Genomic DNA, 6233 nt, shown 5'->3' with positions numbered 1-6233 from the left:
TTCATCAAACATCCCGTCTACTAGCCCACATTTCCCAGCCCCACCTATAGTCGGTTGAGGCTGTCACTCCCAGACTGAAGCATCGAAGGACAGATATGAGACCTCATCAATTGTGTCTTTTTCTGTCACAGTTGACATTCTAGATGGCGGAGCCACCATCAGCACCCCCAACTCACCAACCTCTGTCAAGCCATAAAAGACATGTAACTAATGTGAGAAATAAACTTTTGTGGTGTTAAGCCACTGAAATTTTAAGGTTGTTTACAATTACAACAGCATAGTTTAACCTGATGTCTCACACACAGGTGTCTCCAATTTTATATGTTCAAAATTGAAATATTGAATTTCTCCCATAAATCTGTTCTTCCTTTGCCTTCTCCATCTCCATAAGTGACAACACTGTCTATTCACATGCTTAAGGTAGAAACCTAAATGCCATACTTGAGATCTCCCTTTTCTTCATTCTTCCTATGCAAAACAGTTAACACATCTGACCTGAGACTACTGTCCTTAAAAAGCTCTGCTGGCAAGGTTGGCCCTTAGCTGGCATCTGGGAACTCGGTTGGTAAACGTTTCCTACACTGATATAAAAATTTCCCTGAGCAATAAGGGTGACTCACTGTGCCTAAACTGTACAAACAGTATGGTTTATGCTAACCACAGCCTGCTTTCCTTCTGGGAGATTGGAACTTTGATATATGCTGGGCAGAGGTGCTTATGTGACCAGCCCCCAATAAGAACCTTTGGTGCTGAGCCTCTAATGGGCTTCCCTGGGCAGAAACATTGCATACATGTTTCTGCATTTTCATTGCTGGAGGAAGGGGGAGCTAGCTGTGTGTGACCCGTCATGAGAGGGAGCATGTATAAGGAAGCCTGCACATGGATCCTTCCATATTCCACCTATGTTCTTTTTCCTTTGATCCAGCTGTGTATCCTTACAACATCATTGTAATTGTAATAATCTTAGCGTGGGAAGAACTATATCATGAGTCCCATGAGTCTTTTTAGTGAATCCCTGAACACGAGGTGGTTTTAGTGAATCCCTGAACACGAGGTGGTTTTAGGGACACCCCTAATCCAGTGCTGTATCTAATACAGCACTGAGTTCTGTCAATTCTGTTTCCTAAAATGTATTTCAAATGACTCTGCTTCTTTTCTTATCTGCTGTCATCACTCTGGAAGGTGATTTTATTTGTGTTGGATTTTGAGAGGACCCAATAAATAACACGTTTCTTTCCTGCCTGAGTTTGGAACCAACTGAGATACAGAAAGTGATCAAAGTGTAAGCTGTATTTATAATAAAAATCTAGATTGGAGTGGGTTAAATATGCAGGCAAATGGACTTGCTAACAGTCTCCTGAATTAAACTGCTGCCTTCTACCTTAGAGCTGTCCTCTTGAGAAGACAGGTGAGATTGTACTCCACAGGCACACAGATCTATAGAAAGGAGAAGGAAGGGGCTGAGCTGAGCGTACCAAAAAGGGAGTGAAGGTTGGAGATTTTAAGAAAAAATTAGAAGGCTTCTTGCTCACTCCTGATTTCTGTCTTCCAGGTGGAACTCCAAGTCCTGGGCATGAAGCAAATGAAACACAAGCTAGCCATAAGTGGGGTGTGGAGAAAGGAGTGTAGTCAGTGAACACCAGGGTAGTCTGCCCTGAGCCTGAAGCAAAACATGGGCCATTAGTACCAAGCCAGGCTTAGCAAATATGCACAGAGCTACGTGGGCCCAGCAAAGGCACAGCCCAGAGAGCCTTAGGTGATGTGGGCCTTAGGGTGCAGACTGCTGCTCCTTGACCTTGAACCATGTTCAGAACATATTTATTCTACCACACTGGGACTCAGCAGAGGTAGGGAGGCCACAAAGACCTCAGAAATCAGGCATAACTAAGGCAAGGACTATATTATAGGAAAAATGTCTTTTGTTACATTGGCCTTTCAGACAATACTGGGTAGAATAATATTTGCTGCAGTTAGAGGCAGTGAGGTTAATGAAACTTATGCTTCAGGTCCCCTTACATTTGTGGGCCCTTTCCAAGGTCCTAAGGGACCCTAGTAATGTGTTCACATGGTCATCCTTTAGATCCTTTTAATGTAATTTGGAAACATACAAAATTACAGAAAAGTAATACAGGGAACTCTATCGCCCAAACAGCCGTTTGAGAATATGTTGTCCATCTGATGGCCCATCAGCCCCTAATGCTTTAGTGTGTGTTTCCTCCAACAACAAAAAAAGATATTCTTCTATAGAACTACAATACAACCCTCAAAATCAGGAAGTTAACACTGACATATTTCCACTATCTAATCCTCACACCTAGTTCGGAATCAAGTTGGCTTTAGTTGTCATATCTCTTTAGCTTCCTTGGCTGGGGCAGTTCCTCAGTCCCTCCTTAACATTCATGACACTGACATTTATTTTGTGGAATATCTCTCAATTGAGGTTCGTCTGACATTTCCTCATGATTAGATTCAGGTCATGCATTTTTGGCAGGAACATCACAGAGACGACTCTGCGCCCCTGTAGGGTTGCCACTCCACTCCCTTCTCGCTCAGCACAAGCTAGACTCACTCCACCACCATGTTGACATCTACCCAACTCGCGCTTTCACCCCACTCTGAGCCACTGTGCGTCACCCCACTCCCCCAGCCAGCCAGCATGGGTCTCTACTCTGTCCCACCTGCTGGCTTTAGGACTGAATTGTTCAGGAAGGAAAGAGAAGAGGGAAAAGAATAGTGGTCATGTATTTCTGTAAAATGTACAGAAGTGAGATGATGTAACTTAAATGGATTAAGGCCTTGTCTCTTTTCCTTCTGTCACTCGGGCATTTTAGGAATTTGGCTAAGAGGTAGTTGAGTTGGAAATATATGGGTTTAGTGGGATCACTTATATGATTTGCATCCAATTCTGTGTATAGTTATGTTTTTGCTGGCTGTCCTAGTGTAGAAATGGCTTCCAAAAATACTCCCACTGTCCACTGTAATGGCTCTCCTCATTTGCTGACATGGAGGTGAGGGCTAGGGTTCTATTAACATGTGAATATGTGCTGTGATGTCTGGCTCAGAAAGTATGGGAGTGCTGGAGGAAACACAGAGTTTGAAATGGTAGAGCCAGAAACTGCTCTATGGAAAACTCTGTCATCATATTTTTTGTAAAATTGTAAGCATAAGATTCTGTTCTCATAGACATAGTACACATGGGATATGCTCAATGATACAGCATTTAAACTATAAATCCACCATATACCTTTCTTGATGGGAATCATATGAAACAGAATTTATCAGGATTCCTATGAGTACACAAACCTGTACTAGGACTACAAGCTGTTTTATGCTTCTTGTCAATTAAAAATGTTTAATGCAAATCAAAGCCACAATGAGATATCACCTCATACCTGTCAGAATGGTTATCATCAAAAAGTCTACAAATAGCAAATGTTGGCAAGGATGTGGAGAAAAGGGAACCCTCTTGCACTGTTGGTGGGAATGTAAATTGGTGCAGCCGGTACAGAGAGCAGTATAGAGGTTCCTCAGAAAGCTAAAAATAGAATTACCATATGATCTAGCAATTCTACTCCTAGGTATATGTCTGAAGGAAACGAAAACACTAATTTGAAAAGATACATACATCCCAATGTTCATAGCAGTGTTATTTACAGTAGGCAAAATATGGAAGCAACCTAAGTGTCTATCGACAGATAAATAGATAAAGAAGATGTGATACATATATGCAATGGAATATTACTCAGCCATAAAAAAGAATGAAATTCTGCCATTTGCAACAACATGGATGGACCCAGAGGGTATTATGCTTAGTGAAATAAAACAGAGGAAGACAAATACTGTTACCACTTATATGTGGAATCTAAAAAAATAAAACAAATGAATGAATATAACAAAACAGAAACAGACTCAGAAATGTAGAGAAAAAACTAGTGGTTACTAGTGGGGAGATGGAAGGGGAGAGAGCCAAGTTAGGAGTAGGGGATTAAAAAGCACAAACTACTATGTATGAAATAAATAAGCTACAAGAATATATTGTACAGCATGGGGAATACAGCCAATATTTTGTACTAACTTTAAATGGAATATAATGTATAAAAATTTTGAATCACTATGTTGTACACCTGAAACTTACATAATATTGTAAATCAACTATATTTCAACTAAAAAAATGTTTTTAAAGATTATGCTGTAAGAAAGATTGAGTTATCTTTTTTTTTTTAAATAGAAAATATCATCATGAAACGTGAAGCAGGACTTCCCTGGTGGCACAGTGGTTAAGAATCCGCCTGCCAATGCAGGGGACACGGGTTCGAGCCCTGATCCGGGAAGATCCCACATGCCACGGAGCAACTATACCCATGCACCACAACTACTGAGCCTGCACTCTAGAGCCTGTGAGCCACAACTACTGAGCCCATGTGCCACAACTACTGAAGCCCATGCACCTAGAGCCTGCACTCTGCAACAAGAGAAGCCACTGCAATGAGAAGCCCATGCACCACAACAAAGAGTAGCCCCCACTCGCCACAACTAGAGAAGGCCTGTGGACAGCAATGAAGCCCAACGCAGCCAAAAATAAAATAAAATAAATTAAAAAATATATAGTTATGAAAAAATCTATTCAAGTATATTAAGGACAAGAGGGAATTTTTGAATCTAGACTGGATATTAGTTGATATTAGGGAATTATTGTTAATTTTTTGATAATGCTTTTGTGGTTATGCAAGAATGTCTTAGGAGATGCATGCTCAAGTATTCAGAGGTGAGGTGTAATGATATCATGATGTCTGCAACTAATTTTCAAGTTATTCAAAATCAACAACCAAAAATATGGATGAAAGCAAAGATGGCAAAATGTTAACAACTGTTGAATCTCAGTGGTGAATATGTGGGTGTTCTTTTGTATTATTCTTCAAGTTTTCTGTATATTTTATAATAAAAAGTAAAAAAAAACAAAGAGGGAAACCTATTTAACCTAGTGTTCCAAACATTTAACTATGAAACTCTTTTTTCTTTTAGAATATATTAATATGGAAGCACCTGCTGCTTCACAAAGTATACTTGGACATGCTGGCCTGGGGCAGGCTCTCAGTGGCTACATTTTAAAAATATACTGTAATGATAAATGCTCAGTGAAGAGTAAAAATCTTAAAGAAAACTTCAAAATATACTTAAAAAATTTCATCCAGCTGGCTGAGGAAATGTTCGCTGTATCATTTACAATGGGACCATTCTAATGCTCTTAACAGTGGTGTGACTTTATTGGCCAGAGGAATGAAGGTCACAGCTTACACTGTGATTCTTGAATGTCCAGTTTGCATTACCCAAGTCCTTACTCTTAGTATAACCTTATGGATGATGGTACAGGCTGAATTTTCAATCATCTGTATCCTTCTGTGCTTAAAGAATTAGATGAAGTGATAGATCATTTAGAGCACTTTAAGGAAGAGAAATTTGCAAGCATAATTGAGGATTCTTACTAGGGATGAAGTTATGAGACTTCATAGTTTCTTTTGTGTGTGTGTGTGTGTGAGGGGGGAATCTTCCCGGAACAGGGCTCGAACCCGCGTCCCCTGCATTGGCAGGTGGATTCTTAACCACTGAGCCACCAGGGAAGCCCCTATTTTTTATTTATTTTTGGCTGCGTTGGGTCTTTGTTGCTGCGTGTGGGCTTTCTCTAGTCGCGGCGAGCGGGGGCTACTCTTCGTTGCGGTGAGCGGGCTTCTCATTGCGGTGGCTTCTCTTGCAGAGCATAGGCTCTAGGCATGCAGGCTTCAGTAGTTGTGGCATGTGGGCTCAGTAGTTGTGGCTCGCAGGCTTAGTTGCTCCGTGGCTTGTGGGATCTTCTTGGACCAGAGATTGAACCCATGTCCCCTGCACTGGCAGGTGGATCCTTAACCACTGTGCCATGACGGAAGTCCCCTCATAGTTTCTTGTGATGGCTAATTTTATGTCAACTTGACTGGGCCATGGGCAGCCCAGATGTCTGGTTAAACATTATTCCTGCCTGTGCCTGTGTGGGTGTTTCTGGATGAGATTAGCATTTGAATTGGTAGATTGAGTAAAGCAGACTGTCTTCCCTAATGTGGGTGGGCATCATGCAATCCACTGAGGGCCTAAATAGAACAAAACAGTGGAGGAAGGGAGAATTCGGAGAATTCACTCTGTCTGCCTGAGTGCTCAGCTGGGACATGTCTTATACTCTTTTTTTTTTTTTTTTTTTTTTTTTT

Source organism: Lipotes vexillifer, unplaced genomic scaffold (genome assembly GCF_000442215.2).
Source record: "Lipotes vexillifer unplaced genomic scaffold, Lipotes_vexillifer_v1.1 scaffold1403, whole genome shotgun sequence".
NCBI lineage: Eukaryota > Metazoa > Chordata > Mammalia > Artiodactyla > Lipotidae > Lipotes > Lipotes vexillifer.
The sequence above is the reverse complement of the archived record's forward strand: the minus strand, read 5'-3'. Positions refer to the sequence as shown.